Here is a 14,242-nt window from a genome sequence, read left to right as displayed (position 1 = left end):
GTTTCTCTGTAAAACACATCCCCCTTGCAGAGCCACCAGAAAAGGGTCCTAAAAACCACCAAAGGCTAAATAGCATTTTGGATTGAGCCAGAAAGGACAAAAGACATTTTCTGACACTGAAAAAAAAAACAAACTTAGTTTAGAATTTAAGGCAGAAGCAGCTCTCTGTCAAGTGCATCACACCAGCAGAAAACAATTCCTAGCTCATTAATCCTCTGAACTGAAATTCCTGTTAAAACCATAATACAACAACGTCGATCACATACATATCTTGGTGCCATCTACGTCATCCATGATTTAATTTCTGATATAACTGCTTTAATCAATTAAATACTTTCAGATAAAAATTGAGACCATAATACCACGAGTATCTTTCTACCTCATCTAAAAACCCTTGTAAAACACACGAGAGTTTTTCGAGACCCCAAAATTGCATTTAGTATACCAGCAGCTTTTCTAAAGAAAACAACAATTTATAGTGGAAGTATTAATTTTTGATAATTGCCTAAGAATTGACTTTAAGAAGAAAGGGAAGAGTTTGAGTTGCTTAAAATTACAGACCAAATTAATATCATACGCGAAACCTGCCCTCTTGCCCTACTTTCAAACCTATCAATAAGCACATTCCTAGAATGCACCCTAGAGTCTTTTGAACTTCTGATGTCTTTGGCCAAAACAAAAAAAAAAAAAAAAAAAAAAAAAAAAAAAAAAAAAAAAAAAGATTATACCATATAAGATATAAGGTTATAAGATATAAGGTATAAGGTTATAAGATATAAGGTATAAGGTTATAAGATAATACCTGGAGTATTCCCCAGGCTGAGTTGCAGTCACACGTGCGTGGAAGAGAGCCTCTGAGCAGGGGCAGCTCCTCACCTGCACGAGCTGAGACTCTGCAGAGGTGGGGTACAAAAACCRGAATCCTACAGGAAAACAGAAACCTCCATCGCACTGTCTCTTCCCCCTCATGTTTTCTTTTCTTTTTTTTTTTTCCCCTCCCCTTTTCTCTTCTTTTCCCTGCACCCTCATTTCCAGAGCAGTGAGGTATAAGCAAGGTAGTACAGCTATGGTGCAACTGAGCCATGGGGACTCCAGGCTGAAGCCCCAGCGACAGCGTACCAGGGTAATTACAGCTTAGTCTTGGCTCCTTGGTTTGTCCTCCTTCACGTTCCCATGTCGCTATTTGAGCGACACACACCGTTCCCTGGGGATTTCTCTGCCTCGTCTTCTCCATTTCTTTCAGAAGAAAGAGGCACTGCTTCAGCTCTTTAGAAACGCGTTTTCAAGTACAGTAGACAGAAAATTTACCTTAATTTACAGCTCTAGCGAAGGATAAAGAAAATTTGCTTATCTATGTGGAGCAAAACTGGGCTCCATTTCATCAGCTGAATTTGGAATGATTTCAGGACAACAGATCACCTAATAAAGATGAACTCCTGCTTTGGTTTCACTGTATTTGACAATCACAGTACATTTATTATTTTACAGTAACTTTCTAGTGAATATGCAGTAGGGAGCAACGGAAAAAAAGTTGTGGTTTTTTTTTTTTTTTTTTTTACTATACCTTTGCAGGAAAATAAGAACATATTACTTTCTTAATAACTTGTCTTAGAACAAAACATCATATAGCAAAAAGTTCCAAATACTATCTATAAAAATTATGGTTTTCTACATGACACACTTCAATATCATGAAAAAAATAGTCACCAGATCTTAAAACTAATTATCTTCATTTCTGAGCATGCAACCCTTTAAATCCCCAACAATACCTAGGGACCTCTTAATGTACAGTATTATGTCATCTAGATATAAGCTAAATGAATGCAGATTAAATAGAAATGATCCACATATATGAATGAACATCCTTCCACATTGCAAAAACCCCAATCCTGATGCTGTTGCTAACCCACTGAAAAGAAATCTGTCAGGACTCTCTTACTGGCACCGTTGAAAGCAGCATGAATGGCAGAAATTTTGATTGATGTCACTGCCTGCCTGTCAAGTGAATCAAGCAGGGCCAACCTAATCATGTTAGATTAGTGGATAGACACATGATATAATATTTTTGTGTTATAGATACGTATGTAGAGAATATGCATGCACAGAATCACAGGCACATAAACATCTTTCAAGTAAATAGTATGTATCAGACATTATTTGATATAAGTGCATTATTATCAAATTCTTAGACAACACCTATGGGTTTGGATTTTCTTCTTCCTTTTGCTTCCATAATCATATGCAAGCAAACTGGATCATGGATTTTCAAAAATGAGTATGCAGTAGACCTTCCACATATTTTCTGGAAGTTTGATTCATTAGTTTTTTGTTTTTTGTGGGTTTTTTTGTATTACTGTACTGATCTAGCTAATTTAAACTATGAATCTACTGTGAAATTGATGCAACTATTTTTATTCTAGATAACAGATATATCATATGCAGATTTAAATATATTATCATACTGACTATCTTCTGAGAATAAGCTCAATAAATTTTTAAAAAGTGAGAATGTCTGAAGACAACAGATCTCAGCTCACAGAAAAGAATAAGATCTTATCAGGTAAACTGTGCAAAACACGGAAATGTCTATTCCAGACATGAAACTGGAATCTGGCTACTACTGTCTGATCTTTCTTCACTGAAATATTTCCTCAGTTGATATCTCTTGATTGGTAAGAAGAAGAATCAACAAGAAGAAATACCTTTGCACTAGCAAAAACGATGCAGATGGGCCAGGCCTCGGTTAGATTATCTGATGGGGTATTTAAAAAANAAAAAAAAAAAAAAAAGAAAAAGAAAAACTCAGAATAGTTAAGAATCAAGACGGTTAACTATCACATATGAAGTCAAAAAAACAAAAAGCCTCCCCCAACCTCAAGCTTGAACTAACCTATAAATAAAACAAATTGTCAAAAGCCGCCAGGGCTACATTTCAGCTGCTTGGAGGTAAGTCTCCCGGACCCCATGCCCGAGGCACCAGCTGACAGAATTCTTTGTGCATGTTTTAGACCCTATGTTCAAATTCGAACAAATACAGTGCCCTTTAGTCACTGCATGGCTGCAGGGTTCACAGCAATAACAAACATGCAGAAATAGTTTTCAATGGCATAAATATATTTTATTCTATATACATCAAGTTATAAAGTATGATTATTTTGAATCTGGGCTCTAAACAATACAAAGTCATTAGTAAATTTAAAAGAARTTACTTGCATATTAAATACATTCTAAATAAGCATATTTATACACATTTCCTATCTACCCGTACATAAAATTAGCCACTTGCATATAATTCCAAGTGACCATTAGAATGGACTGCAAGATGATGTAGAAGGCACCTACTCAAATAAATAAATTTGCTTATGTAAAACAGAATCCAGCCCAGGCCACACTAACCTAGTTAAGCAACTAGGCTTCACAAATTGGTCTTAACCTAGAGCAGCCAGCTCCCAGGCACTCCACAGAGGAGCCGCCCAAGAGCTGTACGACCCCTGTTTTTCCAGTCTTGGATGTGAATTTTGCTAGCTTTGAAAATGTTTTAGGGCTTACACAGAAATTTGTAGAATGTCAGCTTGAAAATTTTAATTGACTTATTAGCAATATCTCTTCTTTGAATGACCTTTTAGTCCTCCTTATAACATATCACCTACTTTTACTACCTTCTGGCTGACAGCTTTTAATATATTCCTTCCTAGTGGATGATATCATCTGTCCTTGGATGGAATTAACTAAAGCACTACACATTTAGAAGCTGACATTAATCCATATCCACAGATTTTTAACAGCTGCTGGGATAAATATTGTGTTTCCATGCATTAGGTTTTATATAACAATGACTAGTAGAAATAAATTGAGATTAAATATACACTGGCAACATCAAAACCAAGGGGGRAAAACACCCAGCTGATAAATGCAGTGTTTTAGTGGTTGCATATATCAATGACTAAAAATACTTACTGTAATTAGCAAGAATAATTCAGTTATCGTGTAAACATACGGTATATTTTGTTCTTGTGACATTGTTATCTCTCTTGATAATCACATTTATAAAAAACTCCAGTGACGTGATAGCTGGTTAAAGACCCAGGTAATACTTTATACCTATTTCAAGAAATATAGCAACTGTTATGGCATCACGTTTTTTTTTGCAAATTATGTATTTAGTTTTACACACACAAACAGATGAGTAATCAAGGGCCCTAGACAGAGCAGGGATCAACGCTCAACCTGGTGCACAGGCACTTAGCACTGCAGCTTACTCTGCGTGGTAACTGAGCAGAACTCCCTGCAAACCAACAGGAAAACTGACCCTTTTACGTCAAAGTAAAACATGCACAATTCAATACAAGGCTGCTATCCTCGTTTTCTTTATATATATAAAAAAAGACATATCAGTGAATTAATGGAAAACATTTACCACAAACTTGAACATATCCGTAAAAGATTTCTTGAAAGCAAGCAATTACTTCCACCAGAGTCTGATTATCAGCCCTCAAAATTGTTAATTACTAGTCCAGCGTCAATAATTATAAGCTAAGGTCTGTTAACCCTATGCAAATATTTCTGAAAACAGCAATTTAAATCTTCTTTGGTATGTGTGCAATCCACTTTACAGAAGTTGTTCGGACTGGGATTCAGAGCTGCTTTTTTCATAACACGGCTGTACCCGAAATTAACTGCATTTGGGAAGCAGAGAACCAAAACCTTCACCAGCATAGCAGGGAATGCTTAGCTAATGACAAGGGAGTACAACCCTCGCAGGTGGAACTATCCATGTCAACAAAGACACGTGTGCAGAAGCCACCAGAAACACAGTACTGTGACATTGTGTTTGATAAGCAAATTAAAAAAAATAATCTGAGCTTGATGAAAAGATACTATAAAGAATAAATATTTGTCTTTTTTTCCCTCTACTTACTCATTTTACCATTAATTCATAGTTTCTTTCTTTTTTTTTTTTTTTTTTTTTTTTTTTTTTTTTTTTTTTTTTTTTTTTTTTTTCTGGACAAATACCTTTGAAACACAGGATAAGAACTAAGTCAAACTATACTTTGCCCTGTATACCAGAATGTTGCACAACACTAGTAAGAGTTATTGCAGGCTACATTAACTTAATTCAATGCTACATCACTATGCACTTTAAAGAAGTTACAGTTAGGACTAGAAAGATGTAATAAGAAAACATAATCTGACCGTGTAACTGTAGCCTAACAGTTCTCTTTGATGATATATAAGGCAGAATTCAACTATTACCCCTTTCAAAGCTGCAGTACTAATATGAACTAAAAGGAATTTAAAAAAAAAAATTTGTCACTAAAGGTCAACAGATGATATTTTGAACACACTAGAAATCAAATACACATAAAACAATCACACAATTTTATAGATACTTGACAGGTTAAAATTTAACTTTTAAACAAAGAGTGCACCTAGGCTATTTGTTGGGGGAAAAAAGGGGGAAAAGATTATTTAAAGGATTTAAGTAGTTCACAATATCTATAAGAGAACAAGAAATTTGGACATAATCACCCTTGCAGTGTATGTGAGCTATACATTAATCTTACATATAACATTTTTGGGTCTTCTTTGATTTTTTTTTTTCCGTTTTGTTTTTATTCCATGCATACATGAGTATCTAAGATTAAAAAAAGATTTTTTTGGTTTTGTTTTTTAATAAAGAGAACCAGAATATTAATCCTCCATCCTCCAGCAGCAGCATCTCATTGCTCCTAGTAAGGCTTGCTTTCAGATATTAGATTTTTATACACTGTCAGTTCCACATTAATTTTTGGAACCTTATAACTCTGAAAAGTTCAGAAGGATGTAAAGTCCTCAAAACTTAGCTATTATGGGAGTTTTTAGTAAAGCTGAGGAAGGCTTCTTGTTAGGCTTTTCATCAGTAATTGCCTGCTATAAGATCACAAAATAACAAGTAGTAATATACAATTGAAAGAAATGGACTGATACCCCAATTAATTTACAGATCCCAATTTAGAGTTAACTTGAGTGAAAATACTGAAAAATTCATAATTTCATAAAATTTCATAATTGAATGAACTTCTTTTGCTGTGCTAAATTTTTTGAAACCAATTTTACACTTTTGCAAACTTTTAATATAGTTAGGACATGCTAGATGCATATCTATCATATTAAAAAAAATGCAAACCATCAACTGCCATAATTCATTTAATTCTGATGTTTCCCTTGATTTATAACTTTATTTGAGCAACACCTGAGCACAAATAAAGAGAGGTTAATAACTCACAGSGTCTGTGAGGGCCATAATTTCATTTTGTATGGACACAAACTTTGAACAGGCACCAATTTCAACCACCTGGAGCCTGATTCAAAGACAACGAGTCAAGTCTGAGCCAAGTGCTGCTGATGAGATCCATTCGCCTTTAATCTCTTTGCACATTCAACATATTACATGGGAATGAGAATAACCTATATCCCCTCATCTTAGAAACAGAACCGCATTTCAGATACTGAAGCATGGTATAAGAAGCTTTAACTTACATAATTGGACTGACGCCTACCAATCCTCCATCAAATCTCTTAAGCCTCATTCAAAAGTCTGCAACCAGCCATCAGCTGTCCTATTTGAAAGGGGCAGAAAGAAGAAAGGAAATAGCTGTCTTTGACAGCATCTCATCAAGCAGAAGAGTACTAAAAACATAACTCACAGCCCTTAAAAACACAGGCAGAAAGACACAGCTCCTAGTAGATAACCAAGGYTCCTTCATCATATATTTGGAAATCAAAATAGCAGAATTACCAAAGCTATTGTTAAGATGAAAAAAATATCTTGCTTCATAGCTGCAAATTTTGAAGATGAACAATTTTCCACCAGAGCATCTACTAGAAAAGTTTGCCTAGAATGTGCTGGATCTAAACAATCCCTTGTGTTTAGGCAAAATTTACCTGCAAGACGCATGTACGAGGGAAAAGTGTAACATTAACTCTGGGGACAGAAACATCTTCAGTACCACAGTATCTTTGCAAATCCATTCTGTACACTCTGAATATTTGAAGAACCTTTTAGCAGATTGTATTGCATAGGGTTATTATTAGCTGCGTAGAAAAACGCAGGACTTGATTCTCACTAGAAACATCAGATCTCAGTTGACTCACATACCTGAATGTGAAAGACAGTCATAAGCAACATATATGTTTGTATGAGGTTAGGCTTTTTGTTGTTGTTGTTTTGGAAATGAAGATTCTTTAGCAACCTAATACTACAAATCATGAATATTGCCACATATTCCGAAGCTGACGAAAGGCAGCAAATTGAGAGAAGGTCTCAGAAAATGATTTCAGAAGGACAGCTTGCCTTAGTCCTGCTTGCAGCAGCACATCTGTATGATACAGCCAAAGGAATCTCCAGAGCTCTCAGTGCAAGAGCTAAAAAGTCTGTCTGAAAAAGTTGCTCCCAGACTGAGAACATAATGTAGGTACGGTTACATATCTGTTCTTCTACTGGCTAACCATGTCCTTATGGGAGAATTGATGGGTGCTGCCTATTTTGCATTGATGTGAATAGGCCGTTAAGTAGTTGGGAAATTATATTAAGCACTTGAACCTACTCCTGGTGCTGGTAGTCCAAAACTACTGCTATAAGGGATAAGTAATCAGGACTTGATCCAGAATCAGGGCTCAGCAGTAAATTCAGGGGAATGGCAGGAGGGTGGGAGAGAAGGAGGAAGGGGACAGAGGAGGAGGAAGGGAGAGAGCATGAGCAATTGCAATTTGGTATTGCTTAATAATAAATCATACTTGTTAATTACTTTTGATAACACATTTTAGTTATAAGRAATAAAAACAGGGAAAAACAGGCAAAAGTTGTTCTTCACAAATGTCAAGATGTTATAAGATAGAACTAGAGATTAAATAAACCTAAATGTATAAATTATTCCCACAGCATTATTTGCTTTTTCTTCRGGTAAAGAATATGCTACAGATTAGAAGGAAAATTTAGTATATTTTCCAACTGACCGATATTTCTTAACTTTTGTAACAAAACTTCTCACTCAAAAGCTCCACTTGCAGCAGAAATAATGGTGTTGCCTCTCCCTGGCCTATTATGAATATATACGTTTGGAGAATACCTCTTTCCCTTTCTGTAGCTGAAAGCTGGAGATGTTGCATGTTGGGGTGGAACAGGGGTTTATCTAAAATTAGACTGCAAACACCCTGAATTGAAGCAGAAAAATCACAATGTATTTTTGTTTCCATTGGAAAACAGTAAATGTTACCCTATTGCCAAACCTTGGATTCTGTTGTCTGACTGCTTTCTTATGACAAAGACGTGGAAGATATATTCCTTTAATTTTTTTTTCTACTTCACGTTCACATGTGTTGAAACTCATCRCTTCTGGAAATGAAGATGCTCTGGTGTCAGCTGTAAAATCTGTATCTCACTTCCTCAGACAAGTGGATATTTATTGACAGGGTGTGAGAGAGAAAGAGAGGAGAGACTGCCAGTCCTGGAGCCAGTAACCTTGGTGAAGATGCAATGTCACAAACACCAAGCCATCATTCTCATAGATGTACAGCGTATTATTTAAAGGGAAACAAATATCGGCCACTGAATGTCACTACAAGGACACATCTTCTGCCTCTTAACTAAACTTATCAGCGCTGTGGTTTAATATGGTACCTTTTTCATCCTCCCCTCAAATTCATCTTACAGAGCAGCTCTTTGACACTACCAGGGAGCAGTCAAGACTAAGATTTAGTGACGTTTACTTCAAACAGATCTAGATTTATTGACATTTGTGGCCTGCTTCCTCTCTCAGTAACTGCACACAGGATTAATTTTAACCATTTCTTAAACTGTGAAAAACCCAACTTAAGTAAACAAGTTTCAGACACCTAATGCTAGTGTCACTGGCATATTTCCACTTTTAATTACAAGAATTTAATCAGGAGGCCTTAAACATCTCACTTACGCAAGGTTTTGTTGCCAGAAAGAAGTTGAATTAAAAAGGCATGGGCCAATCCCTTTTCAAAACAAGCTCCCTTCTAGTAGCGGGAGGAGRATTTATATCTCAATGGCTTATGCAAACATGTGATTATCAACTGTACATGGAAATACTGGAGGAGGAAAAAACCCTTGTAATATCTACTTCTAATATCTACAATAGGAAGTATTGCTTGTCTAATTTAGTCTTTATTTATTATTATGATCTGTACCTTCTGTTAACTTCTAAATCCAGAAGTAATACATTCCTTCTACTTCTCCTCTGCTATAAAAATGCTATCTTACTGGCTAAATAACAGGAATTTGCTTCTACAAGGGTATCTAATTATCTCACTGTTAATACTTATAAATTATATGAGCTGATGGAATTCATGCTTTTCAAATCTAAAAGTGACAGGCAAAACTGAACTGCAGAACATAAACTATAGCTTTTATACAGCATCCACACAGCCATTTTGTACTAACATAGAAAAACCACCTATAGCTGTAGTTTAATAGGGTGGATAGCCAAATATACTGATAACTCTCCTAACATTTCGTAGAAGCATGAATTTGCAGTGTTCTGTAAGAGATTAACTACTAAATGAAAAAGAACTGCAGCATGTAAATTTAAAAGTCCAATAACACCCAAGAGGCATAACTATAATTATTGCTGATGGAAGCTGTTTAAGGCTAAAAATACATTTCTATTAACAATCAAAATTAGTTTTCATTGCCTGTTTCTCAAGTTTTTAGTGAATAACCTTTGATGATAGCACATGATAATGATTCATTAGAAAAAAAAACTATTTTTTATTTCAGAAGTATGCATATTAAAAAAGAGTCAGAAATCACACCAATGAAAATCAAATGCCAGCAGAGGAAAAGGACAGTTTGGGGATGAGTAATATTCCACAGCAAGAGACATGCCATCAGAGTACCTCCTCTTTACTTATGCCTACCATTCAACAGAAGCATGGTTTTAAGTAACATTAATTAAAATAACTTACATTTATTTTTACATGATATAAAATACTTGCAAATCATTCCTATTTACTCAGTTTTATCCAAAGTATATATGATGGGAGAATCCAGTACCACTGAGTACAGAAGAGCTGTAAAACACATTCGCAAACTACAGAGCAGCTACACATCAGCTCAAAGTTGGATGACAAAATGCAGGTTTTTACAAAATTTCTACATGCTAGGAAAACACATTTAGTTTATGGGAAAAGGCTACAGTGTATCCTTATAACAATATAAATCTCCAGAACCTTTGTGATGATATCTAATTTACGTGGCTGTCACTGGAAAATGTGGTACAGTGAATTATACACAATACTAAGCTTAATTATGAACAGTAACCTAGAAATCTTGATTAGAAATCATTTGTTCGCTGCACTCAGAGTCTGTAAAAACAATGATGAATTTATATAGCACATTGCAATTCCAGATAAATTATTCCTAGAAAATCAAAAGGAAGGTATAGATTAAATAAGAAATTATTTCGTAGGATCACTGCCAAATTTTAAGTATACTATCAAATACAGAATAAAAATACTGCAGTAGTAAATCTGCTTTACAGAAAAATAGCTACTTAACATTCACATCAATTCTTTCCATCTGCAAAAGTAGGCATTTATAAACTAAGGGCATGATTCTACAAATTACACCTTGCCCTAACAAACGGGCTAGATCCCAACGTATTATACAGAAGCGTTCACCTTTCACTCCAGAACCTCCGCTGGAAGCTCTCAGACACGTTACTGCTCCCACCACCACACTGCTTCACCCTAGTCAAGCTACTTGAACACAGGTTTTCAAAAGAACGTCGCCACCGCAGCAGGGATCCCTTTCTCGGCTTACTGCAGAAACCCCCCAAACAGGCTCATTTTCAGCAGGTAAATATTCATGACACCTCTAGCCTGGGGTTCTTTTAAAACATCTCATGAAGGGCACCCAGAACAGCTATGTCTGCCAAATCTTTGGGTCTCCATTTCCCTTACTGTAAAAAGCGTACAAAAACCATACCACAATGGTGCCATAAAACTAAACCAAGTAACGTTTGTGGTCACACGTAATCTTGTAATGAAGTGGTCACACGTGATTGTGAGAAGAAAGACACTGCGACAAATAATCATTTCCAGTGTTAGCATGGCCTCAACTTAAACCTAYGGCAAATGTAAATAAAATATGAAATTATAAAAATCACTTGCATCTTTTAATACAGATTGAAAACTTCAACATCAATATTATGAAGTGTTCAACRTTTTTCCCTAGAGAAGTCCAGTCAGCAGTAGCTTCCTAAGCAAAACCTTCTTTCAGATTAAGAGACCTCCTGAAAAACATTATTTTATTTCAGAGAAAGACTTTATACTTGTAAGCAGAAACAGATTAAATAAATCATGATTACAACAGTAAATATGTAAATTCTGATCAATAAGTACTTGCCTCCCCCTCCCCCCAACACTAACAGCTGCAATAAAGCTTTAAATGTAAAGCTGAACACAACCAGCCATAAAAGTATGTAAAATAAATGAGGATAACATAATGAGGGAATCCAACATTCATCTCATAAATATAACATAACGACCACAACTAAAATGTCAGAGAATCTAATAAATCAATATGGTAGGACAGAGCTATCTTTACACTTAGCATACATAAAAATATATTTACATGCAAGCTTTCTTATATTTTTTTAAACCAAGGATCAAACAAGAAGAATCCTAAGTAACTTAACTCCTTATTAACTCGGTCATTCAAAGTTTCATGCTATTTTTATTTTGGTTTTCTAGCCAGCTACAGAGGGCATGCAACAAACTTCCCCATAAAAGATCAAATCCAATGACTTTATGAATTAGCATATAAAGTAAAATAAGAGAACGTACAGCCCTTTGAATGGAGTACTTCAGAGGTACTTTCTGGAAGAATATCTCCAAGAACAAATGAAGTACCTTTAAGAAGTTCTACATTTGTAGAAAATACAGATTTTTTGAAAGCAATGCATGATGGAGTATATTTTCTTAATAAGATCAGAGAATCAATTTCAAACACTTAACTGTAGGTTACATAAATAAATTTCCTGCGCTGCAATAATAAATCTATTTTTAGTTGCTATTTTTAAAACATCAAGGGGTAGACATGCACAACTGCTATAATAACAATTACAACAGAGTGCAGACAAAAAATGCAAGTTTTATTTCAAGCTGTGTCACTGATGCAATTTATAACAAGTCTTGAGATCCTTAGTTTGTTAGTGTAAAAAAAAAAATAGTGTAAGATACACTACATACTAATCAAAATCTGTTGCAAGTCTCAGAAATTGATTTCTGCTCATTCTTTTGCATTTCATTAACATGTTGTTCCACCAATTGATGCCCCATGGTACCAGGGTAGAAATGAGTACAAATAACTCCATTAGCAGGCAGAAGATGGCATWAGCACAGATGATCACAAATATGAAACTTTTATAATTTCATATTTTATTTACATTTGCCGTAGGTTTAAGTTGCRGCCATGCTAACATTGGGAATGTTTATTTGTCGCAGTGTCTTTCTTCTCACGATCACGTGTGACCACCTCACAAACATTACTTGGTTTAGTTTTACGGCACCAGTGCGGTATGGTTTTTGTACGCTTTTTACAGTAAGGGAAACGGAGACCCAAAGATTTGCGATACACAAAGCAACACAGGCCAACCTTTTCTTGGTTCACTTGCACGCTTACAGTTASCACGTGGAAGCAAAAGCCTTTCCATTTGCTTAAGGACCAGTCTTGAAATGCATACTTGCGCCAATCAACAAGRTCAAGTTGTGTTTCTACAGAGCAAACGTTGTTTTTACTAGAAGGGCTAAGCGATCCATTACACACCCTGACGCTGTAGCCGACGGCTACGTGTTCTCACTTTCTAACCCAGAGGCCTTCAAACGTGTCTCTGCAATAAATTACAGTCTAGGTAAATAACCAAGATTTCTATACGCTTCTTAAAACCAGGCACCTCAAAAAGTTGACTAGGGAACAACTCACTTCCACATCATATATGTTTGTAAAGGTTACTAATAAACATTTCATCTAAACCAGAGATTAATCATTTTGGCCAGAATTAAACTTTAAGTCAAACAACGGACTACCCTAGTCATTTACACCCTGAGRGCTTGTAAGTTTTTCCCCCCAAGTAGTCTGCAGTTACGTGACGCTTACTACTGCAACGTAAATAGGACGAGCACTGTTAGTGATTTGTGTTTCAGACACTTTCACCATGCATTAACTAGGGTGTTATCTTTCCAACAGTTAYTAAAAGTGTTCCAGTGGATTCTGCTTTTCTTATTTCTCAGCACCTTCCAGTGGACGTGTACTTCTAGAGTCACAAAATTAACAGATTTTCCTTTCCCAGTCAACATTTATTTTAGCTGACCTGAAGAGCTTCTGGACTTCTGTTTACATCWTCGTCTTAGACAGAGATCGCAATGAAACTACCTAAACATTTATCAGATTTGCCTGGCAATGAACACCACCACCTAGGTTAAGGAACTGCCTTTGAAGTTAGTAAGATAACCAAATTCATCATTTTAGTATCAGCTAGAAGGACCTAAAAGCACAAGATAGCAATTTACTTTTGAGGATCATCTCTTTTGYAACTAGGAACGACGTAAGCAAACCTAGCATCCTCTGTCAAACAACATATACACCACCATGCACTTGTTCAGTGGGTCAACGCAATTAAAATAAGGTACCTTCTGAAGAAGTATGGAGAATAATGCTTATTTCAGTAGAGACAAAGCTTTGCTTATTTTAACCTACATACAAGTTTATAAAACAAGAACACAAGTATATCTAGAATACATATAAATAAAAGGAAAACTCCTTCATAGCAGACTGTAGCTACCTCTTTCCGTGTCTTCGTTAAGTGCTCTCGTATCCGTGTTTCTAGGAGTCATTCTTTTTGATGAGTGCAGCAATGACACCACAGGGTGACATTTTCAAACAGCTACGGGACTGCACCTTTCACTTGCCCATTGCTAATTAGTTTGTTAGTTACTTTATCTCTCTGTAATTGGTTATCTAGTACACAGATGTGTCTGTTGACATAAAATCAGGTAAGTTTATTACATGAAATAAGAATCTGATTCTGAGTCTAAACTTTTAAAACAGTATACTTATAAGATATATTCTTAAACATATACATCCTCTTCTCCCTGTTTATYATAAATAGCTTTCATCCTCTGTTTCTTTTACTTCTTCCTGTAAGTCTTTCTCATCTACCAATCACTAYGTGTC

At 35.6% G+C, this 14,242-nt stretch overlaps 1 protein-coding gene across 3 annotated transcripts in view; it reads right to left on the bottom strand.

The window, feature by feature from the left end:
• LRMDA (leucine rich melanocyte differentiation associated) overlaps window positions 1-14,242 on the bottom strand; it is a 983,368-nt gene that overhangs the window by 417,312 nt on the left and 551,814 nt on the right. The window lies entirely within an intron of this gene.

Source organism: Rhea americana, unplaced genomic scaffold (genome assembly GCF_003343005.1).
Source record: "Rhea americana isolate MKP2758 unplaced genomic scaffold, rheAme1 scaffold_36, whole genome shotgun sequence".
In the NCBI taxonomy this organism is placed as follows: Eukaryota; Metazoa; Chordata; class Aves; order Rheiformes; family Rheidae; genus Rhea; species Rhea americana.
The sequence above is the reverse complement of the archived record's forward strand: the minus strand, read 5'-3'. Positions and strand labels throughout refer to the sequence as shown.